This window comes from Triturus cristatus, chromosome 3_1 (genome assembly GCF_964204655.1).
Source record: "Triturus cristatus chromosome 3_1, aTriCri1.1, whole genome shotgun sequence".
Lineage (NCBI taxonomy): Eukaryota > Metazoa > Chordata > Amphibia > Caudata > Salamandridae > Triturus > Triturus cristatus.
The window spans coordinates 224,458,922-224,484,377 of record NC_140583.1 but is presented as its reverse complement, the minus strand read 5'-3'; the positions used below and the strand labels follow the sequence as shown (position 1 = coordinate 224,484,377).

General features: G+C 43.2%; 1 protein-coding gene across 8 annotated transcripts in view; it reads right to left on the bottom strand.

Moving 5' to 3' along the window:
• The window catches only part of HERC1 (HECT and RLD domain containing E3 ubiquitin protein ligase family member 1), a 1,817,725-nt gene extending 1,794,029 nt beyond the window's left edge, over nt 1-23,696 (bottom strand). For 7 of the 8 annotated variants that reach the window (XM_085643727.1, XM_085643730.1, XM_085643731.1 and 4 more), the window contains exon 1: nt 23,565-23,696. The gene's annotated coding sequence lies outside the window, so the exon portion shown is untranslated. The remainder of the gene's footprint in view (nt 1-23,564) is intronic. The other variant, XM_085643728.1, reaches the window with a different exon arrangement.
• Nucleotides 23,697-25,456: the final 1,760 nt, after the last annotated feature.

Below are 25,456 nucleotides of genomic sequence, written 5' to 3'. Positions count from 1 at the left end.
TTGTACTACTTTGCAAACCTGCCCTTGTATGTGCCCGTCAGAATATTCCGCGACCTGGAGGTATTGCTGCGCACCCTCATCTGGAACAAGGGGAGACCGCGGGTAGCACTGGCCAAACTGTACATGCCTGCTGACTCGGGGGGACTAGCGGTCCCCAATATGGAGCTATATTATCTAGCAGCGCAGATGCAATGGGTGGCGGGGTGGCTGAGCGGCAAGCAACTAGAGGACACTGCTTCGCACGCGAATGCTTGGACGCGGACGCAAGTCCACGCGCTGTTCCATCCGCTGACTCGTGCGCCCTGCCCCACCCAGATTTACCTGGCGGTAGCGCGCAGGTGCTTCCAGAGGTGCCTTCGCCTCACGCGCGCGACCACACCGTACGCTCCGGAGTTACCATTACTGGGCATGCCTAGCCCGACGGGACCCCTCACGGAGGCCCATTTGGCAGGGTGGGAACAGGCAGGTGTAGATACGCTAGGTGACCTGTATGAGGACGGCGACTTGCTGACGTTTGCCACCCTGACGGACGGCACGGCGCTCCCGGCAGGACAGTTTCTCCTGCATGCCTCCCTCATGCAGACGCTCTCGGCCTTTTGGGGCGACAGGACGACGGAGCTACCGACGCATACCTTCATCCAATATCTGCATATTATGGGCAATGGCGCACATGTCATACACTGGCTAGTGCAGGCACTCCTCGCACACTCACGACTGACCACCTCGACATTAAGGGAACGCTGGGCGACGGACAGGGGCAGAGACTGGACAGATAAAGAATGGGCGATGATACTGGCCGGCCCGGTTAACGTTCCACGCAACCCCCGCTTCAAGCTCATACAATATTACATATTGCAGCGAGCGTATCTCACTCCGGAGAAGATCAATAAATATTTCCTGCGGACGGATGCCGCCTGCCCACGGTGCTCGTCACCAGGAGCGGACCTTTTGCATATGCTCTGGCACTGTGCGGACGTGCAGACGTATTGGAGCGACGTGCTGTCACTGATCGAGCGCGGCGCGGATGGACGGCTGCCACGCACGTGGGAAGCGTGTATCTTGGGCCTGTACAAGCGCACAAAAGCGAATAGAGTACAGGCGCGCTTTTGGGACATGGGGCTTGTTACAGCCAAACGCTTGCTCACCAAGCACTGGAAGGCGACGGCCCCTCCGCACATCAGGCACTGGAGGGCATCCTTCGTCAACTGGGCGCAGGCGGAAAGTGCAGTGCTCCTCCGTGAGGAAACTGCGGGACTCAGGCAGTACCCCATCGCTCACCTTTGGGATGGCCTCCTCGCCACCTTTCAGACGGCCTGCCGAACCCGCGGGATAACCTAAACACCAGGCGGACACTGATATACTACTCGATCGCTGGCAACATGTCTGAGACCCTGGTGCGGTTAGCTCCTGGCCCCCTCGACCTGCATATTCCCCAGACACGTCTCACGTACCACGCGGCAGGCTACTACTGTCGGATACTTCTTGCGCTGTGCTCTGGCGCACGCGCGGGACTTACCGCCGCTGCTACCCGAGAGGGCGCGCACGCTGACGAACCCCCCCCCCCTCTTCTCCTCCCCCCCCCCCCCCCCTCACGACTAGCCACTCGACGCGCTCCCCGGACGGCCGGCTACGCCCTGCTGGACAGCCCCTATCTCCTCACACATTGCTGCAAGCGGATCTCCACTTTCCTCCCCCCCCCCCCCCCCTCACCCTTCTTCTCCTGGCCCCTACCCGAGTTCTCGACCCTGACCTTGATCCCTAAAGTTTACGTTGCACACCCGGGACACAATTCGGCGACTGACTACGCTCCCTAGCAGAGCATGTGTTCCATCATAGCAACGGTCGCCACGCGCACCCTTGCGAACTACGCTGCAACCTCCTTGACGCGCTCCACCCCACGCTACACGCGGGCCACCGGGACTCCGATGCCCACAAATCAGGGCGCTTGACGGACAACCCAGCACCCAGCACACATCCTTCTGTGAGCCCAGGAGCTAGCTGACAATGCTGCGCAGCGGGCGGACACGAAGCGCCCCCCTCACACGCGGACAATGCGCTTTTAGCTGAGAAATAACGCGACACATAACAGAAAAGCACCACCGATTCGCTTACACGCAATGTACACACCTGAATCCTCTATCTAGGTACAACTGAGCTCCGCCGCCGGACCTCCGGGTTGTCGGCCAAACGGCTGTGTTTAAACATTTGACGGTATGTACTCAAACATTGCTGACCTGATGCTATGTCGCAGAATTGTACATTGCCAATTGATGCAACTATGGTTAATAAAAGTTCTCAAAAAAAAAAAAAAAAAAATGACTATCTACATTGATCACTGTTTTGGTACATAAAGACCAACATAGCTTTATGCTGAATCGATCCACTATTTTAAATAACAAGAGCAACCCATATGTCCCTGTAAACCGGGTAAGTACAGAGTGCACAACAATGTTCACAAGGAACTCATTTCTAATAAAAGATGTATAATCTGCGACTTAAATTGTCGCTCAGAATTAATCACACTCATATATTTCAATTATGACCTTATAATAAATCGTAGTATTAATCATGTATGTATAACATTCATAATAAGCCCACACATAACCTTTTTCCTTTAGAATTATACCTAACTTCAGCCGAAGTTGGTATTTTTATTCTTCAATTGTCGTCTGTATCACAAACTTAATATCAAAAATTACATATACAGAAAAATATATACATTTATTCTTAACATTTGCAGTGATTATGTGACTCCAAGTGAAAAAACCATAACCTATTATAGTGAAATTATGTGACAAATTACAAAAAGCTAAAACGGTTATTGGAAAATTATAGAAGGACAGACTTAATACAATCTACAATAATTTGATCGAAGCTGTCTCTTGTATATGTTGTTGATGGCGTTTCGACCCACTCTAGATACCGGGTCTCTTCAGGACTGTATTTCTGGGGACTAAACAAGAAATGGAGATAACCTTAATGATGTATTTCATTAAAAGGAATTAGGACTTTGAGGGGCAAATGGTCGTGGCTTACCAATATAATGCATACATGTGTCCATGTAGTATCCAGTATGTAGTTGATAGGTAGATTGATAAATATCCAGACCTGTAATCATGGAGTAGAATATTTCAGTTCTTAACTTAATTCAATTCAAGTGGCCACCCAGGTGAAATGGAGGATCAGACTTACTTTTTAGTCTTATTTTGCCAGAATATATCTGAATGATAATTGTATTCCCTGTTGCAAAAGGAATCTTCCAAGATATAGATTCCTTAAAGAGTAATCACTCAAGTGCTCTGTAACGAATTAAACGAGGGTTAGCATATTTCCTACACCTCTGATTATCGGAGGACACATAACTCGAGCATATACGCTAGGCGCTGTACTTACGAGATATCAGTCGCCTGTCTCCTTATTGCATAGGAGTCTTCCAAATGTAAAAATTATTTCAGTAGATAATTACTTGGAGCGCTGACCCACTGAAATAAATTAGACGGGGGTTAGCGTGTGTCCTCCAACATTCATTATCGTAAGTCAAAACATAACGTTAAATGCTAAACTTACTTAATCTCAGTCGCCTGTCTCACAGTCAAGATACTTCCGTATATTACTCCGGCCGGCAGATTGACGCTATGTTACCGGAAACAGGAAGTTCCTATATATATGTAACCTAGGGAACCATGGAGTAGCGGAATCAGAGGAATGGGCGGTCATCTTATAGTGGTTATAAGGTTCCTCTGGGTAACCAATGCACTCATAATTGTAAGACACAAACTCAGGTATACACTGAACTTACTGAATCGCAATCGCCTGAATCACTTTGATGCTGATCCCAATTTATCCTACGGCTTACATTTAACACTCTATTGACCGGAAATAGACGGTACCTACATACATGTAATATGTGTACTCCGAAGCCGATTGAACAATCATGTCGGCGGCCATCTTGGAGTGGTTACAAAGCTCATCTCAGTCACCAACGTACAGTATACTACTAATATTACAGGATATTCTTTTCATAATGTACAGTTTTTTTATATATACAGTTTTGTTTTAATTTCAAGAGTAGCGTAAAGCTCAATTTTAAACATCCTATTTATCAGGTTTCTAGGTGATATAACCATCATGACATTCAGGTATATTAATGATATACACAGTGACATATTCCATTTAAAACATGAGACAAACAGATCCATTATACAGACATATGTTAAGGACCGAGTATCTAAATCGTTATTCTTATGTGCTGTATTACCTAATCAATAAGGGTTCATCTTACACATTTAAACGACTATATCTAATATTAAGCGCCAAATTATATACCGTGAACAATAAAATTATATCAAGTGTTCCACATACAATTTCATTTTAGGATTACAGTGTATTCTAGACAGATATCGAATGTTGGAGGACACACGCTAACCCCCGTCTAATTTATTTCAGTGGGTCAGCGCTCCAAGTAATTATCTACTGAAAGAATTTTTACATTTGGAAGACTCGTATGCAAAAAGGAGACAGGCGACTGATATCTAGTAAGTACAGCACCTAGCGTATATGCTCGAATTATGTGTCCTCCGATAATGAGAGGTGTAGGAAATATGCTAATCCTCGTTTAATTCGTTACAGAGCGCTTGAGTGATTACTCCTTAAGGAATCTATGTCTTGGAAGATTCCTTTTGCAACAGGGAATACAATTATCATTCAGATATATTCTGGCAAAATAAGACTAAAAAGTAAGTCTGATCCTCCATTTCACCTGGGTGGCCACTTGAATTGAATTAAGTTAAGAACTGAAATATTCTACTCCATGATTACAGGTCTGGATATTTATCAATCTACCTATCAACTACATACTGGTTCCTACATGGACACATGTATGCATTATATTGATAAGCCACGATCATTTGCCCCTCAAAGTCCTAATTCCTTTTAATGAAATACATCATTACGGTTATCTCCATTTCTTGTTTAGTCCCCAGAAATACAGTCCTGAAGAGACCCGGTATCTAGAGCGGGTCCAAACGCCGTCGACAACATATAAAAGAGACAGCTTTGATCAAATTATTGTAGATTGTATTAAGTCTGTCCTTGTATAATTTTCCAATAACCGTTTTAGCTTTTTGTAATTTGTCACATAATTTCACTATAATAGGTTATGGTTTTTTCACTTGGGGTCACAAAATCACTGCAAATGTTAAGAATAAATGTATATATTTTTCTGTATATGTAATTTTTGATACTAAGTTTGTGATACAGACGACAATTGAAGAATAAAAATACCAACTTCGGCTGAAGTTAGGTATAATTCTAAAGGAAAAAGGTTATGTGTGGGCTTATTATGAATGTTATACATACATGATTAATACTACGATTTATTATAAGGTCATAATTGAAATATATGAGTGTGATTAATTCTGAGCGACAATTTAAGTCGCAGATAATACATCTTTTATTAGAAATGAGTTCCTTGTGAACATTGCTGTGCACCCTGAATCGATCCACTAGGCATAATATTCAGAGGTTGTTTAATGCAATCACAGCTGCTGAAGCTTATAACTCTAGACTTCGAAAAGGCATTTGATAGTCACTCGCGCCATTACCCAATTTCCCTACTGGAATACTTGGTCTTCGGACCTTTATATCTCTCCTACACCAAATTACTGTAGAAGTCACAACAAGACCGAGTCAAGGTGGACAGGGGGTCCAGTCTTGCTCCTTCTCCCTACAGAGGGGTATGCCACAGCGATGTCCATGGCTATCCCCATTATTTGCACTGGCAGTGGAATCCCTAGCACTTTTGGACAGACAACACCTGAATTAAGAGCTTTGCATGATCGCCGAAAGATAGGGTCTCTCTGTATGCTGAGGATGTCGTTTTAAATGTGGGTCAGCAGGAACAATCTGGACTGATAATAAAAGAAGCTATAGAAACTTTTGGTGGCTATTCCTCATCGAGGGTCAACATAAGCAAATCCCGGCTCTTACCTAAGGAAGAGGTAAAATCCACCCTAAATTGGGCAGCTCAAACTAGTGTGACTGATACTCGCTATGGCTTTCGCTACTTATGCAATCAATATAACTGACCGTGTCACAACTGCCAGACTGACTAACCTTGTACCCTTACTCATAACTGTCCGTAGAAATACACAAAAATGGGCTACGCTCCCGCTTTCCCTAATAGGAAGGCTAGCACTACTTAAAATGATAATCTACCGAAACTCCTTTACAAAGTACAAAACTATCCTTTCTACATTCCTAAATCGCCCATAGCATTGTTCACTACCATACTTAACACATTCATTTAGGGAGGTGGCAGTCATTGAGTGGCCCATATGAAATGATGTAAACCACCCCATAATGGTGGAATCACAATGATCGACACAGCTTCATATTACAGGGCATCTTCTAGTCAACCACGACTGGCTTTATGCTACCAAAGATGACCCTGCCTATAGATTAGTACATTGGCGTATGAGGGACATATTCTCCCCTGAACTACCTGTGTGGGAGCAAACCACCTACTAAAATTCCCCCTACAGCACAACAGAATTGAAAATCTGGAAAACATATCTCTGACGAATTGAATGGGCTAGTAAGCTTGTGGGAAAAACTCCCCTGCGGTGTGGCATACGTCTGCCTCAGATATCCACCCTGAGGCGGTTTCCTCCTTAGGCCACTTTGTTATACAAGATGATCGGAGATCTTTTGAGAACTTCAAACTGAATTTGGCCTTTAATTTTCTCCATTTTTTTTGTAGATATTTACAACTCTGTCATGCCTTCAGGTCCTACTCCCTCAATGCTGCAAATTTAAAGGAATTCTCTCCATTAAAAGCTAAACTTCCAATGTCTCAACTACCTCTAAGTGGCCAAGTGTCAACCATTTATAAGACATTATTGATCAATCATCTGACTCTTTTCCCCATTTAAAAATCAAATATGAAACAGTCCTGGGTCCTGTTGAAGACTTTAAATGGTCAGCCACACTGATGGCTCTGCACGAATGTGCAATTTCAACGATGTTTAGTTGATACAGTTCTACTGAATGTAGTGGACTCCACATAGACTATGGATGGTGAACAGAAGTTACACAACTCCTAGTTTATCTCGAATGTCATCCCAGAAGGGTTGTAGCACATTACAACTCCATGTAGTGTGGAGGAAATCTCTTTCCACCTTGTGAAATCAAAGATTATTTGGGCTAGTGTTCTTCATCCCAAAGTCTTTGTGGAGTCCAACATATATGGTGGAGATATTTGAACTGAACCAATCTGAACCTCTCTGAAATTATACATTTGCATGAGATTTTAAAGCAAAGTTATGCCCAGTTTTAGAAGAGGGCCGTCACGGAGAAATTATGCGAGTAAATAATATTCATGACGCAGAATTCCCTATGTATGTAATGCAAACATTTTACAAAATGCTATCTTCACTGCTATGCAATCTAGGATGTTTGCGCATGAATGGCCGCTTTATAACGGAGTAGCAAGGCTCCCAAACTTTTAAACCTGGAATTCATTTGTGTCGAACTAAGTATGTAGTTCTCCCAGCATAGCACTTTGGATTGGTAAACGGGTTCAGTGTACTTCATGGGGGGAGGGGGGGTTAGTGATCATTTCCCTCACACGTGACCTAGGGGTAATAAGCTTTAAATGAGTATGTCTCCCATTCCAAGTCGGAAGTTCAAGATGATCAGCAATTCGAATTAAAATTGAACAGTAATTGTATGAATTTTTATCTGGGGAGTGGTAATTAAAAGTGTATAGGAAATCATAAATGAAAAAGGAACACCCAGTCATGGTTTGACAATCTACGCCAGTTACAAAAAAAAGTAAGTTGAGGAAGAAAAATTGGGCTGGAAATTAGATCAGAGAAGAAATTATGAGAATTCCGAATATAAATCCCTTTTTGATTTTATAAAGAAAAACTAGGAGACTATGCTGTCTGTAATTCAGGTATAAGACTCTAGAAAATTTTAGAAATTATTTCAAACTGGCATCAGTGATGATAATTATATAATAAACTGCGTGGTCCCAGAAGATCAGTGGGTAATCCACTTTGTGGAAATAAACAGTAATGGATACCCTATCTGGGAGATATCAGTGTGATAATAATTTCTTAACATGCTTAGCCTGAAATGCATCAAAGAGGTTATGTTGCCCCTTAGGTTAACCAGAGCAGCCAGTCCTGATAACCTCCCAATCATAATTAAATCAAGTAGTAATTGGTAGGAACGTTTTTTCGTGCTAACCTTTAAAAGTATTACGGCTGAGGGGAAGGTTCTAAATAGCTGGAAAAGAGTTTCAGTTAAGTCGATTTTTGAGATGGCTAATTCTAATGACTCAAAGAGTTATAGGCTCACAAGCCTAACAAATGTTGGGTAGAAAGTGTTTTTCTAAATGTTCCCCACACTAAGATACAGGGGTGGATTGATGCGAAGGATTTAATTCCAGTGGAACAAGGACGTTTAAATTTTAAAAAATGACACTCAACAGTGGATCACTGTTTTAGTTTATAGCCTATAACCCGGATGTATATCGAAATTAAGGGCAACCTCTATTTTTGCTTTGATGATTTCAGGGCGCCGTTTGATTTGGTTAACCAAGAAATACTAAGTAAGATTCATTAAAAGAGTGGGAAATACCGGGAGGAACATTGCCAATCCTCAAGAGATACATGCAGGAAACTGGACTTGGGTAGAATTAAATTAAGGCCATCTTACAGGACAAATTCACATTAAGAATGGCTGCCGTCAGAGATGTGTATTGGCTCAGACTTCATTTGCCTGGTACCTTAGGGATTAACCCTCTATATTACTGAATTTTCATTTGTTTCTCCCAAAACTGGTGGAAGACATGTGCCTTGACTTCTTTACACTGATGATTTGGTTACCATAGGTGAAACCCAAGTAGGTTTACAAAGGAAGCAGGATGTCTTTGTTAAATATTGAGAAAAAAATACTGATAAATCTGCAAAAAAACAAAACCATGGTATTCAGTCATAAGAAGAAAACGTTCCAATAGTTCCTAAATAAGGCAGGGGGAGAAGAAGTAAATTCCTATATCTATCTAGGAATGGCATTTACCTCACATTTGGACTGAAGATGCAGTGAAATTGAGCGCTGGAAAATTTAGTACAGATTATGGAGTCCCCTCTCTTGTAAAGTGATGGTGCAAAGTAAATATTTATATGGTACAGAGTTATTGTTTTAGAGTAGGCACAAAAACTGGACTAATGTTGATGGCTTCTGAATAAGAGCACTACTACATCCTTCATGATCAAAGCAATAAGAATGGAAACAGGATTAGTTTCTTGGTACTTGTTGCAATGAAGCTGCTGTTAAAATTGTGGAATCACCTAGAATTAGCTGATAAACACAAACGTGCTCTTCACTGTAAAAGCGAGTTGTTGATTACTGAACTGTGGTGGGTTACGAGACTAAGAAGCACCTTTATAAGCTGTAGAGTGAAGCGAGAACGATTGAGCTTATATCGGTCTTGTAAATATGGGCGGCTCAAATGTATGGGCTCTGTAATACTCATACATGGCCTGATTGCTGTCCCCAGCTGGATACAATATCAAGAAACTACAGACATAAACTCTGAAGTTTTAAATGTGTGCATAAGCTGTGTCACACCCCTGCTAAACTACTCAAGTTTGATTAAGGCAGGCCAAACGAGTATCATCTCTGTTATCAAATCTAAGTTGTTTTCTCCACTTGTTTGCCTGGTGGTGTCAATAAACCACGAGCTTTTGGACAGAAATACAGACACACTGTCGGGTATAGAGGGGTGTGAAAATATCCAGATGTGGAAATATTGGGTTATTTGATGGATGTACCTATCAATGTGAGACAACTAAGTGCTATATTACCAATGCTTGTAAAAAGAGACCTACCCGTCTACTGGATGAAGGGGCCATTGTCGACACTGAATAGATGGCTCAGAAGTGCTGTCTACTATAATAAATACAGAGACATACTCCACTATGCTATTAGTGTCTTCAAGTACGAAGGACATATGGGCACTATAGAGGACTTTCCTGGAACATTTGAAAGACCCAAAGGTTGATAAGATGGCATATATTATGAGAATGCCTACGTGTTGACTAATAAGCCATAATGCAGTTATTGTGCCTGTTGAAATATGTGCAGATAGCTATATTGTTGAGGTTACAGTGTTTATAGAAACATGTTTGATGGTGAGAAACATAATGTCCTCAGTTTCCGGTATGTAATGACATGCGCTGTGTGTGGAAGAAAATGTGCTGTTGAAGTATGTACAACTGATGCATGTATATGCTTAATATAACAATAATCTTCGAAAAATACCTCTGGGGAAGAGAAATGGACATATCTTTAGCAGTGCTTGTGTTGGAGCTCATCAGTCAGGCTGTGAGCTCAAAAAGATGGCCCACTGAGGTTTTAATGCCCGTCTCTGTTAAAGCAGAGATTTATAGTTCACACACTCTGGAAGTAATTCCGCTTACCGATCACAATAACTCATTGTTATAAAAGACTAGAGTCCATGACAGCCAAGTAAAGACCAAATATCAGGAATTTACTAAAGGTCCAGGAGCCCTTCACAAAAACTTCAGATTCAAACAAAAATATTACAGACTAGACTTCAATTTCATCTAACCTACCCCCACCAAAAAGAAGACACCCCCTTCTCACTTTACAAAGGGCGATATAAAATGAATGGCGACAATCATGAATAAGATGAGAACTCTATGGGAAATGGTCTAAAAAGACAATTAGCTGCAACAGAAACAGGACCGAATAGCCCGGCAGCTCGATGATTATGAAGGTTGCGCGCGTCGCAACAACGTACGGATCTTAGGGGTTCCGGAGCGGGAGGAGGGGCTGGCGGCGGACCTGTATGTGGAGGAACTAATCACCCAAAAGCTTAAACCTAAAGCCTTGTCCAACTACTTCTCAATCGAAAGAGCGCACAGGGTACCCGGGGGCAGGCCCAAGCCTGGGGCTCCTCCGCGACCGATTATTGCCAGAGTTTTCAACTATAGAGATAGAGACAGCATCTTGCAGGCGGCCAGGGTTGGTCCCCCGCTGAAAGTTGGCAACAGTGAAGTGGCCTTTTTTCCGGATTTCACTGCCAAGATACAAGCCCAACGACGCAGCTTCCAGGCAGTAAAACGGGAACTGCAGGACCGGGAAATCAAATATGCGATGCTGTTCCAGGCTAAACTGAGGGTGGACGCGGGCGGGACCACCTGGTTCTTTGAGTCCCCGGAGGAGGCATGGGACTGGATGGAGGGTAAGGCCGGGGCTGGCGGCCAGAGGCGAGATCGCAATGGTAGACAGCATTGGCCGACTGGGGGCCGCCCGACGTCGCCGGTGCCCAGGCCCCCGGAGGTGGGGTCCAGCCGACGGACTCATAGCGATTACTCCGGGAGAAAATACCCATCACGAGACACGATATGGAGATATAGATGCTGGGGGCAGAGGAAGGGGCCCTATGGCTGGGGACTAACTAGAGACTGGATAGATAGTACTAATGGATGGCAAAAGCATAACTATTGTGATATGATCATGCGGGGCTGGAGCTGCTGTCCCTGCGACATTTTTCGCAACCTAGGGGGGGTGAGAGGCACTCTGCCATGTTGGGGAGTGGGTAGTTTTAAATCCACGGGCAGGGGGGCAGGGAGGGGGGAGGGGAGGGAACCAGGAGGAGGTTTGCACGGTTTTGGTTTTATTGATTTGCAAAGGGGAAAGTTTCTAAACATAGACAGCTTTGGCCATCAGGAAAGAGTTGATAATGAACGTAGAAATATAGCAGCACCGAGACATCAGATACCATTCAGATCGCAAACACTACTGCCAATCTGCCACATATGGCGTTACTACCTTTACGATGACTGGGGGTGATAGGGATGTGTCGCTTTCCGTCCTTACCTGGAATGTCAATGGGATGGGGGACAAAATAAAACGAGGGGTGGTACAACAGTATCTAAAGCGCCAATCTCCAGACGTAGTGTTACTACAAGAGACACACCTAATTGGGAATAAAAGCAAAGCTCTCATGCGATGGGGATATAAACTTTTAGTACATGCAGACTACACTACAGGCTCCCGAGGAACAGGTATCCTAGTCAAGAAAAACTTAGCCCTGATAGTGCACCGGACATGGGCTGACCCCCGGGGTAGATTCGCGGTCTTGGAGGCTCAGTGGGAGGGGAAAGCATAAAATATAATTTCAGTATACCTTCCCCCGGCACTAGGTAAAGACGCCCTAGCGGATTTGGGAAAAATACTAATCGACCTCCCTACAGGCACCCTGATCCTGGGCCGGGATTACAACATCACAATCGATGACACCACTGACAGACACCCGCAGCGGCCAGGGGGTAAACCAAACAGGCTTATGCTAGAATTTACAGCGGCTATGGGCCTCATAGATATCGGACGCGAAGCGCACTTGGCCGTGCCACAATTTACTTACTATTCAAATGCACACAAGAGCTCGTCCCAAATTGACTACTTTCTGACCTATGCGGCCACACAAGGGGGTTTCTCGCAGTCCCGAGTCCTCCCAAGAGGGATCTCCGATCATTCCCCGGTGTGGATCGAATACACACATTGGGAACGACAGCCTCGAACCACGATCATAATAGACCCATGGTTGTTAAAAATACCTAATATCAAGGACGACTTATGCATTCATACCAAAAACTACTTTGACGAAAACTTGGGGTCGGTAGATTCGGCCCGTACTATCTGGGAGGCATTTAAGGTGGTACTGAAGGGGCGGGCCTTGGCATTAAAGACTGGTTATACACGTAACAAACGCAAAATGCTTCTCCTGCTGGAGGCTGAGCTTCAACACTGGGAAGCTGAATATGCTGCCAGTCCCACGGATGATACACTACATCGCCTCACACTTAAGCGAGAGGAATACAGACTTAAGACGAGGGAGCATATGATGACTAAACACCTAAATATGCAGCATAGCCTATACGAGATGGGAGATAAGGCGGGAAAGTCACTAGCGTGGCTCGAGAAAAGGGATCATGGGGACAGGTGGGTGCAGAGACTAACCTTGCCCAGCGGCGTGCCGGTTACGCACCCCAAGGACATAGCAGAAGCGTTCGTGGAGCACTTTGAGAAAGTCTACTCCCCCTCTACCCCATACAACGCAGAAGACACCAGACAGCTCCTCGAGGACAGCGACCTGCCCACCCTTTCTGAACAAGACAGACGCATCCTGGATAGTGACTTCTCTGATGAGGAAATCCTGAAAGCCATTGCCCAAATTCGCTCGGGCAAGGCAATTGGGCCTAATGGCACCCCTATCGAGTTTCTCAAAGTGACGGGCTCTCAGATAGCCCCACACCTTCGGGCTATGTACAACGAAAGCTATGAAACAGATCGACTCCCACATGATCAGCGCCTAGCTACTATAGTAGTGATTCGTAAACCTGGAAAGCACGGGGACAAATGTGGGTCGTATAGACCGATTTCCCTGATCACTGTAGAAGCTAAGATATTGGCGAAAGTACTGGCCACAAGGTTGATCACGGTCATCTCTTCCCTGATACACCCGGACCAATTTGGCTTTATGCCAGGTAGGAATACGACCTTGAACATTCGTCGTCTCCAGAATGTATTGGCCCGGAAAAACTACCTAGAGGAGGATACGGCGATCCTATCTTTAGATGCCTCTATGGCTTTTGACTCCATAGAGTGGCCATATCTATTTGCGGTACTAGCACGGTTCGGATTTGGTCCAAAGTTTTTAAAGTGGGTGCAGCTACTCTATGAGGATATCTGGGGCCAAATACGGGTTAACAATCATACATCCCGGGCCTTTCAGCTAAGGAGAGGTACCCGGCAGGGCTGCCCATTGTCGCCACTAATATTCTCCCTTATGCTCGAACCATTGGCGGCATGGATTCGGCGGGATGTAATGGTAAGGGGGTTGAAATGGACACCGGATCTGGAGGACAAAATATCACTGTACGCAGACGATGTCCTCCTTTATCTTGCCTCCCTATATCGGTCCATCAGGGCGGTTCTGGATATATTCACTAATTTTGGTAAATACTCTGGATATGCCATTAACTGGACCAAATCAATATTGTATATGCTCCATGGGCGGGTCCCTCCCCTCCCGGCCGATTGCAGGCTGGAGGTGGCCGAAGAGGGGTTTCGCTATCTGGGGGTTTATGTTTCGGCAAGTCCGGTCCTGTTTTACAGTCACAATCTGGCCCCCCCACTGACCCGACTGCGATCCGATGTCGAGCACTGGCGGTCCCTACCGCTCTCCCTGGTGGGCCGAGCCGCCCTCTTTAAGATGCTTGCTCTCCCGAGATTCTTGTACATCCTTCAGAACTGCCTGAACAAGGTTCCAGATACCTATTTTACAGCGGTAGAGGGCGAGGTTCGTACGTTACTGTGGCACGGCGGAGCCCCCCGGATATCGTTGAAAAAACTTACCAAGGGGTGGTACGATGGGGGCATAGCCTTGCCAGACCTGAAACTATATTACTGGGCCTCGCAGTTGGTGGAGGTAAATCACTGGATGTATCGACCCCCCGATGACCCAGCGTTCATGCTAGATAAATATCAAACAGGTCGTGCGGGGTATCTGGGAGCGGTTTACTCCAAAGGCAAAAAATATACATTTATAGGCCCCATGTCTCATACAATTGACATATGGCGCCGTGCGAATTCTCAATTGGGGTGGGCAAACACCCTCACAAAGGCGACAACACTATGGCAGACCCAAAGACTGGGCACACTATGTTTTCAGCCGGGGTTTGACAAATGGGACCTGATTGGCATCTCAAAGGTCGGAGACCTGATAAAAAAAGGAGCCGTTCTTAGCTTTGAGGAACTGAAAGGAACCTACCATATGGCGCAAGGGGAAATATTTTGCTACCTTCAGGTTCGACATGCCCTCCAGACGGCATTTACTAACCTACATGACATTCCTGACTCGTCGCCTCTAGAGGACAGACTATTAGATGGGCAATTGCACTTGAAGGCCATCTCCCTGACATAGAAGAAGCTGTGCAACAACCTCCCCGATACATTCGAGGCGCTTCGAGAGAAGTGGCAGCAGGACGTAGGGCCTATTGAGGAAGAGGACTGGAGAGAGGCACTGATGTCTCCTAGGAGGGCGGCGATTACCCTCCGATACCGACTGATCCAATTAAAAGTCCTACATAGGGCCTATACGACGGGGGTCGTCCTTGCACGCATAGGGGCTAGGGAAGACTCATTATGCATTAGAAGATGCCAGCATGAGGCAGGAGTTAGACAGATGTATGATAGCCGAAAAGGAAGTGTTTATAATTCGAGGATGCCCCAGGAAGTGGGAAAAGAAATGGAAAGCATGGAATAGATACAGAGGGTCCCTATGTACATCCCCACTGATGGATTTGGCAATGTGACGGAAAGAACTTAGAGAAGTGTTAAAAATAGGAATGTAATTCATTATACGCTATTCAGAAAAAGTGTGGTATGATGCTGCTGATACAAATGTGACTCTGTGTGTGCAATTGACAAAACCAATAAAATGTTGTTTTAAAAAAAATAAAAAGATAATTAGCTAATATTAGCAATAAAGTCACCCCAATAAAGCGGAGATGGGCAGGAGTTCATTGTCAATTGACAATCTGGTAGGTGAACAACCTAAACTGTCAATCAAAATCGGGATAAGGCAAAACAATACAGTGAACATTTCTCAAAGTAATAATTCATGCTTGAGGTTGTCATAGTGAGGATGGTTAAGATTAAGATGGGCACATATTAATTCTTTACAGAAATAGTTTAACATCGAGAAAGAGATAATTGTCACATCCATTGGTCATATTGGGACTTTGACCAAGCAATCAAGAACAGAGGTTTCCCTATGAGTATTTGAAAGAAAGCGGATTTTGATATTTAAATAAATGAGTGTATGCCTTTTTATTTACTGGTTAAGCGTATGTATTTGGAAACAAATACACCTTAGGATACAGCTACAACTTACTGACTAATTCCTAAGCAGTAGAATGTAGCAAGTAGAATTTGCACTAAAACTTGCCTACAGGGATTGGCTGTGCTAGGGCTGTCATTATGTTTGGCATCCCAAAATGTAATGCCAAACAATTTACTTTTCTAACACATCAAGCTGTTTGGACTTCTCATTTGGGAGAGCTGAGGGAATTTTGCTTCGCCTTAGTTTTCACAAGTAGGTTTGAACAACAAGTGTAGTCGGAGTGGGATAAGCCGATAAATGAAGGTGGAGTTGACTTGTTTTATGGGAAAATAAAACATCACCAGCATGACATTTTAATAGACCTCAATTTGTCTAGAGTATTGGCAGGGAAACAATTCAGCAGGTTTCTAGGCTCTTAGAAGTGGAAACAGGTCCGGGTAGAATGCGAAGTGCTTTACATATTTTCCCTTTCTTTCATGGTGTGTTGAAGAGCACTGTTTGTGTTCAATAGTTAATTTTTTGTGTTCTTTTGCAAAAGAAGCCATGAGTGAGAGACCGTAGGAGAGGGTCATCGATTTCAATTGTAACCTTACTTTCCCATTGAAAGAGGCCACAGAGAGTTTTATTCAGGGTACCTTTGCAGAAAAGATCGCAAGATGTTGTGTCATGGATATTTTACAAGACACAGCAAACAACTGGAATGTGGATCTCTCGCAGACATTTGTCTGCATATAATACAGAAGGCTTGAGTCCTAAAAATCTGAGAGGAAGCCTTCCTTTCAAAAGATGAAAAATAAATGTGTTAAAAAGGGTTGACTCAATTGAGAACAGTTTGGTGGCTCTAGATCCTGCATCTGTGGAGCCGCCATATCACTTTGGGTAATGCTACAAGATTACAGTGTGGCTGCCAGCTGGAACTGGCAGCTCCTCATTGCTAAAAAGAATTTCCACATCCAGTCTGGTTCCCAGACAGGGGTTTACGTATAGAATATGTAAGAGTGTTTATCCATTAAAATCTAGTCTTCTGATAACTTGGTAGCTCATTTTAGAACATTTTGCTACATAGAGTTTGCTGATTTCAGGCTTTCTCAGCATGTGAGGGCAGGAGCAAAAATGTACTTTATTACAGAAAACGGCTCTGCTGATTTCTAATTCAAACTAAACAAAAAATGGGATACACTGAGTGAAGACACTACATTTTGAGTGCAGATCTTATTCAACTCAATCTTTTTAGCTACCCCACTGTCCTCAACTGTTTTGATGTCAATTAAAGAGAGACGGCAGCCTGGATTCAGCAAGAGAGCTACTGATCCAGTAGGAAAACTGAGCCGAACGCAAGCGTCTCACAGCGCGGACTTATTCAGAAGCATTAGGACATCTAGGAAGGCTGGCTTCCTTCTGGTTCTACTGAAATCAGTGGCTAAAGTAAAATCTGGATATTCACTGACCAAACAGGTTGCTTGATTCCTAAAGGTTCAAGAACAGACAGATTTTCCATAAGACTGCTTATAAATTGACCAGCCAATCAGTAAGCAATCTTTTCTGTCAAGTTTGATGCTGACTTCAGCTTACCAAGAACTACAAAATGACTTGCATGGTTTGTCGAAGTGAAATGCTGATCGTTCATAACAGCCGTCTACAATAACAGTGACACCCATGTGACATTGTCTGACATTCCCATCCTGTGTTAAAAGGTCTAAATTAAAGGAAAACAAAATGGAATAGAAGCAATGGAGGAACGTTTTAGGTCCTCCCTTACACTATCCGGACTAACTATCAGGGACAGACTCCTCCAGGAATGTTAAGTAACAAAAGATAAGATCTGAACTGATCTTCTCCAAATCTTTTCCTATGAGAACATACCTGGGGAAGACTGCTTCTACAGAATTCTACAAAATGGATAAATCTACACTGGTAACAATACCATGCCACACCTTCTATGGGGCAAAAACCACAGACAACCTGACAGCCATGTCAAACGAGGTCCTACATTGTTGCAATGTTCATCCAATTTCCCTAATAAACGGGGGCTCAAAATATTGTGCAAGATTCAAGCCTACAGGCTGTGTCAAGTGCTGGTTACGAAACGCTATCCCACCTACAACTAAACTTCCCAAGAAACACCATATCCCTTTCATAAGTCTTCCATCAGGGTGACTGGGGATACCCATTCAGGGTCCTAGAAAGAGTGCCTAGGACAAGTTCCTCCAAGTCAGCTGGCTTTATACGAATTTAAAAACAACTGCAGAAGTTTTATGTCTGAAATGTTCAGCAATAAAAGGGGCACCAAGCACGGATGTCCTTTATTACCCCTTCTATAACCACTGGCTAGACATAAAGACATATATAAACGGAATACATACACTCTTAAGAGAATACAAAGCTTTCCTTTATGCTAATAACCTACTACTCAACATAGAGCATCCATTACAAATCGGCTCTCCTCGTTTTAGCGATATAATATTAATTGGGCAAAAGTGAGTATGACCACCCTGTAGGAATACTACTAAAGCGATAATAGCGGGAACCAAGATTAAATTAGTACAAAAAAAACCTCGAGTATTAATTTTTTTATTTATGCCTAAAATGTATGGTTTTTGATAACAATAACCCTTTCATATCCAAAGCCACCAACAACTTTGCCAGATGTTCACATAAACAGATTACACTCTGGGACAGGTTAAATCAAGTATATTACGCTCAGGCATGACTGGACAAATCATTTAAATTTCACGTTCAGTCTATTGCAGGATTTTGTTTTTTTCTACTGAAATCTTTGATAAAGACTTTAAAATTTCTTCCAGAGGCCACTTGGAAAATATCGTCCATATACTGATTACATCAAGATTGAACAATGCCAATGTTCTGTTTCTTGGGGCACCTATGGAGCTGACTAATAGGCTGAAATTGATTCAGAATGCGGCAGCTCGTCTTATATTGAACATCCCCAAATTTGAATTGATTCGGCAAGGTCGAAAAGCTTTTCACTGGTTACTTATTAAGCAAAGAATAAAGTTAAAAACCATTGTGTTTACCTATAGGGTGGTACATCACAATGATTTGGTCTGTATTAAAAAATGCAGACCGGCTCCTAGGACCTTACGATCTGCGAGCTAAAACCTTCTATTTATTACTACGGTGCATAAAGCCAGAGCTGAGGTTAGATCTTTTTCATTTTTAGCTCCCAGGCTATGGAACTCTTTTCAAGAACATCTTTGGATTAAGTCTTTAAGACTCATTTGAAGACTCACCCATTTAGAGAAGTGTAATTAGACCCTGCTTTATTTGAAAACGTTCCTGTTTGGCTAGGTGAATTACAACCCTATTTCCCTATCACAGTATAGCGCCAGAACATTCCCCTTTGTGGCAGCTGTTGAGCTTTAGAAGTTGGTTTCATGTGTTCAAGAAGGGGAAAACGTCTTAGATAATGTGGTCCGGCGGATGATTTCTCCCCCCCCCCGCCCCCACACTCTGTGGGTCTGCCTAAGACTAAAGAAGATTTGGGACAGGATTTGTAGATGCCTCAACACAACATTAGAGATTACACAGGCCACAGATACTAAATCTATGTTACTGTGAACACACAATGGAAACCCGCTGATGCGATATAATAAGCGGGGTCTAATGTTTGCTCACCGAGAGGTGGTAAAGTTAGGAGGCAGCTCTGAAGTTCCAATCCTGAGGAAATGGCATGTTAATACAGACTGGTGTGTACTCGCTGAGCAATATGCATGTGAAGTTTAGGTATGCTGTATGGAGTATGATATATTTTGGGCCCCTGGATGAATTACAGAAAGAAATCTAGAATAAGACCAGAGGTGCAAATTTAGACTAAATCTATTAAGATGTAGGGATTATTGCTTATGATGGGCAGTTTTGCCCGCTCTGAGATGTTGGCCTACCCACGTATGAAAATAGATGCTAATCCTATAATGGAAAGTGTTATGTTTGTTGTACTTCAAACAACCAAAAGAAATACACTATTGCTACAAAGTGTTATGTTTGTTGTACTTCAAACAACCAAAAGAAATACACTATTGCTACTATAAATCATACCCTTAGTATTTTTGGTTGCTATTTCGTGGTTTTGATAAAACCAGGAATAAAAAAAATACACAATGGATAGCAAAACACTTAGACTGATCCAAATAGACGGGGAGAGAGAGACGAGAAAACATTCAGAATTCCAATTAATTCTTGCTGAAAACTAAGACGTTATGTGCCTTCTGTGTGTATATACTAGTTGAATTTCAGGAAAGCCTTTGACATCGTACTCCTAGAACATTAACATTCAATTTATACAGCCTCCGATTGCAGCCCAGTCTAGTAAACATTCTGCGGAATGGAGACCTTTAATGTGGGGATACCTGGTGACGAGCTCCTCCTTTTCAAAGTTTTGAGTAGGCACATTATCTGCAGGATGGAAAAGAGGTTATGGCTCTGGACAAATCACTAACATTTGCTACAAACTTAAAACCATGGTATTTAAAAGGCATCTATCTGATTTACTGACTTTTCTTCAAGCACATGGAAGCCCACTGCGGCGGCAGACTGCATTAAAAAACTTGTATATTGATTACCTGATTTTGGATCATTCATTTGCTCACCCCGACAGCCCCTTTTTCTAATGTCAATAGTAGAACCTGTTACTCTTTAGCCGCATCAAGCGATATACATTTATTTGGCCATACTGCCCTGTTCTTTAAACAGTGCACGTCTGCACTACAATGTGCTCTTCAAACTATAAGATGTTTATCACCAACCTCAGTTTCAATCCTGCCCTTGCTTAAAAAAATGGAACTGACAGTATCATTTGATGTATTTGTTTTCTTAAACAACCTAATACACATCTACTGGATATTTAAGAAGAAAAAAAAAGACCGATCATACAACCAAAGATTATGGAAAGTAAATTGTGTTTCTCTTGATACCCGGAAACAAATTATCAAAAAGAGAAACACTGTTCCTTATGATTCACGCACTGTCAAAAATAGTCACCGCAAATGAAGCACATCACAGTCACTAAGGGGTAGAACAATCTCAGCTTCAGAAATACCCTGCACACGTTGAATCACTTTTCAATTTTTGTCCCACTGAATGCAAATACTAGCCCAAATACAGAGCACAGCAGATGAAAACCAAAACACAAATCAACATTGTAATGGAAGTAGCCGCCATTTTACACCCAGGACCTCCAAACAGTAATCTCTAAAAACAGGAATGTAATGTCTTCACTAGTTTTAACCAGACTTGAAGTAACTGAAATAAAGATCATAAGATTCTATCAGACGCAAGGCCGTGTGGGAATTATTGGAAATTAATAAGCACAGGCGAAGCCAACAGGTCTTTCAATTTGTTAGCTCAAATGTTTATTAATTGCTGGGTGTCTTGTGGATGGTAGGTGATGTTCATAGCTGTCCTGGAAATAAAATCTCATAACCACAACTTTGGCTACAACAATATGGAAGATGGGAGCACAGCCCTCTGGTGAACAGACTACATTAGCTGAGTGTAACTGTACCCTCAAAGAAAAATGCTATGATAAAGAGTCAGAAGATGAAGCTTCATTATAAGTGGTAAACTTATAAACAACAAACGTAATAGATACTTGTGAAGAATGGAATCTTCAAGAAAGCATGTGTACGTACACATCTTTACTTCGCGAAAAAGCGGTTAATCCTTTTTAACGTTATCATAGCAAAGTTTAAAAAAAACACATGAATGTGCAAGACTAAAGAAGCAATGTAATTTTATGATAGACTATGGGATCCAAACAGCATCAAGAAATACATAATGGGCTCTCATTTATAACCTACATTCCATGTTACATCTGTAACCATAAAACCTAATGCAAACACAAACCTATGTCCATGTAACTATTCTCTAAATGTCATGGGTTTGACTGACTGCTAATCTGAGCAATGGATTGAAAGGCAATACGAAGAGGGCTGACCCAAAGCTCACTCTTTCTGTACTACTTCCTAAAGTACTGTAAAATATATACAGGGCCAATGATATTCTAGGATACTGCTGCAGCACATTTTTTCGCATAATTATCGATTTGTCACTGTTGCTACATAATTCATCATATGAAAAAAATGTTTTGTTCCTAGCTCAAACAGATCAAAAGTAACCAGAAACGCCATGACGTGTTTGCGCGCAGTTAAAGCCCCCTCCAAAGTTAATCGGTCAACTTTTATTTGCTTATTTGAATATTAGACTAGTATTAATGTGTGAAATCTTTGCCCAGATGTATTACCGTGTGTAAAAATTACAACCTAATGCTATCGAGAGATGTGCTGCATTACGTCACATAAACTGTCTTTTCTTGCAGCACAATTTAGTCAACTCTGCTGAATAATTTAGTGCTCTGCTGTCGCATAATTGCACTGGCCCTGAATATAAATGGCATACGGTATTCACACAACTAAAGCTCTCGATAGTCAGACTTAGAAAAATGTACACTGGTTGAGTCAAGTGAGGGGTAAAATATTCTACATATGTTGTATACGCGGATGCATGGTTTAAAGAATACTGAGAAACTGAAAACGCATTACCGCGGATGTGCCAGCACCAGATAAACCTGCCCACACGGACTTAATAATGAAGATAAATTTCAGCAGTTCATAAGGTTGCAGATGATACGAAGCACTTTCATTTTCAGGCAAACTCAAAGCAGACAGCCTGATCAATAAATAAGCAACAACTGAAAGTATGCTAATTCAACAATTGCGAGGAAGGTTGTGCGCGGACTGTTCTGAAAGGCAGACTATTAGGAATGGAGCTGTCCCACCAGTGCTCTCTTTCCTGTGTCAACAGGTTTTTGTAGGTATCCTCTGTCCTGAGCCCCATGCCTCATTCTTTAGATTCACTGTCCCCCGTACCAACATGGCCCTTGGGTTATCTTTCATCTGAAACCGTTTGCCCACAAACGCACTTTGGGATACTTCCATGCATTTGTCCCCAGCACCCAGACTCTGCAGCTGTCCTTTTACTTGTACCCAATAACACGATGGTGCCATGTGCTCAGTGCCACACACCAATCATAGTCGTTATTCCTGTTCCCCAATATCGAACCCTCTCTTGTTCTCCCATGCCCAGTACGCGCCACATCCGGTGTGTGGTTCAAGCTAACTCCGGAGTACGCATGTCATAATAGCACCTTCTGTGCACTCGATCCTACGTATCTGCACTGCACAATTACAGGATCTTATAATGTGGAAAGGGCTTAGTCTGCATTCCAGTGCCATGCAGGATACCACTTTGTGCCTTCCATATCCTACGTGGGTTGTATGCCCCAATTACATCACACGTTAGTCTGCATTCCAAAGCCATGCAGGATACCACTTTGTGTCTTCCATATCCTACGTGGGTTTTATGCCCCAAGAACATCGCACGTTTGTCAACTCTCTGAGCCAAGCACGTTTCCTATTGTGCTCATATACTCTGCAGATATACTTTCTCCAGTGTCCCCAGATCCAGGAGCCTTCTCATCTGTGCCCTCATAGCACGCATGAGTCATGTGTTCAGTGTTGCATCCCCACACCCATCCGGCAAAAGCCCTCTTTCAAGTGATCCCACGGTAAGGAAGAACTGTGACCACCTGTCTACTACTTACACGGGGCGTCCGTGAATTCCGTCTGTCAGTCGTCCGTTGTTGATCTTTTAACGGATGTCATTTGGCCGTAATTTTTGGCACTTCCGGGTCGCATAACAACCAATCCCACTGCTGAACATACTGCGAGAGTCGTTTAGAAGCGGTGGTAGTGTTACTGTGTGAGATGACCTAGGATTGGAGCAATGGGGACCCCACAGCCAATCCTAGTGTGCCTGACATCATTTGGAAGTGATGATTGGCTGTGGAGTTCGCACGTGGATCTGAGACAGCCGTCTTAGCTTAAACAGTTTGGCGGTGACACAGAGTTGGATGGTTTGGACTTTGCTGGAAGTGATCCCCTATCACCTCAGGTGACGTAATCATGGTCGGAGCGGATATAGCGAAACCGAGGTCGTCTCCTCCCGCCTGCTATTCTGGATCGGAGGAAGAAGGAAAGAGGGAGCGGAGGATTGCAGACTATGGCCCCTTGTGGTTAGGGTCAGTAGTGGTTTGAACCTGCCACTACTGACAGCCGGGGAGGCCTGTTTTCTTTTTACTGCTGCCCCTGTTTGAGGGGCTCGCGGTCGGTAACTGTCATACCGGGATTGGCTGGAGCGGACATGGACTGGTGCTTGACAGTTCAAAGCACATGTCGCATTCTAGAATGTCCAACAGTAGCTATTCAGCTCCTTGGCATGACTGCAGGCCACCTTCTTTTGCGTGGAGAGCCTCTAATGCAAGTCTGTTTTGCAAAACCACAGATCTAATACTAAGATCTCAGTATCTACAACTAACAAGCATTTGCAATGCAATAGGTCTCGCATTTATGAGAGTTTGAGCAATTGGCATTGTAAATGACGGCTTTTTATTTGTGTGATGTTTTTAAAACCAATAAATAAAAGGCATTGTAATTTACAATGCCATTAGCTTAAACTCTCGCAAACGCGAGACTTATTGCATTGCAAATGCGTTCGGCGCCTGTGCTGTAAAGATTAAAAAAAGCATTCAGATAGAGCGTGTCCTCCAAAGCTAGTTGAGAAAAGAGTGCTCGAAAGCTGTAATTAAAGCCTACCGAGTAACAACACTCCTAACTGGGTGTCGCAATGAGAGGTTACAAAATGAGACCAGGCAGTACTCCGGAGGTGACTATTGACCAATGAACAGACACAGTTTATAGTGGACAGTGACACACGCCAATGAAAAATATGGGTGGAGAGTGGACGGAGCTTCAAGTCCCTACCTGAATACAGCATGCTTCGCAGAGCAGGGCATGCACTGCCCAGGCTCGACCTAAAAATGCTACACCTGTATTAGTAGACCGCTTATCAGCGACAGTAGACCCCTTTCTAATATTGTGAAAATTCAGTATCACTCCTATAGATTAAATAATTGCACCAAAGATTTCTCCAGCAATTACGCTAGCACCAGCACCTCTTTTTGTTTTTAACATGTTCTTATCCCCTTGAGTCATCAAGATGTCTTGCATGATAAACTTTCAGAAATATTATCCCTATATAATATGATCCATGCTATCTCCTGGGTAACCTATAATTAGCATTTTCCCACAGACATAGTAAACTCCAGCAGTGACAGGATCTTCCCCATCCAAATACAATCCACAATTTCCATGGATTTCAAAAATCTGCCCACAAAATTTGTATCTAGTTTGGATTTTCTAGTATATACACACAATTTACCATGTAGTTGCCAATCTAATGATAAAGCTGCTACGTTAGTTGCTACATTATACTCGTGCTCCTTTGCCCAATTTGGTGCACTAATCTGATTTGCTGATCTGGCCATTATATTTCTTCTCCTGTCTTCTACCGAAACTATAAATGTATTCTCAATATCTGTCAAAATACAAGCCAACTTCTGTTTATGAGAAAAAGCAGTGTCCAATGTCATAGTAG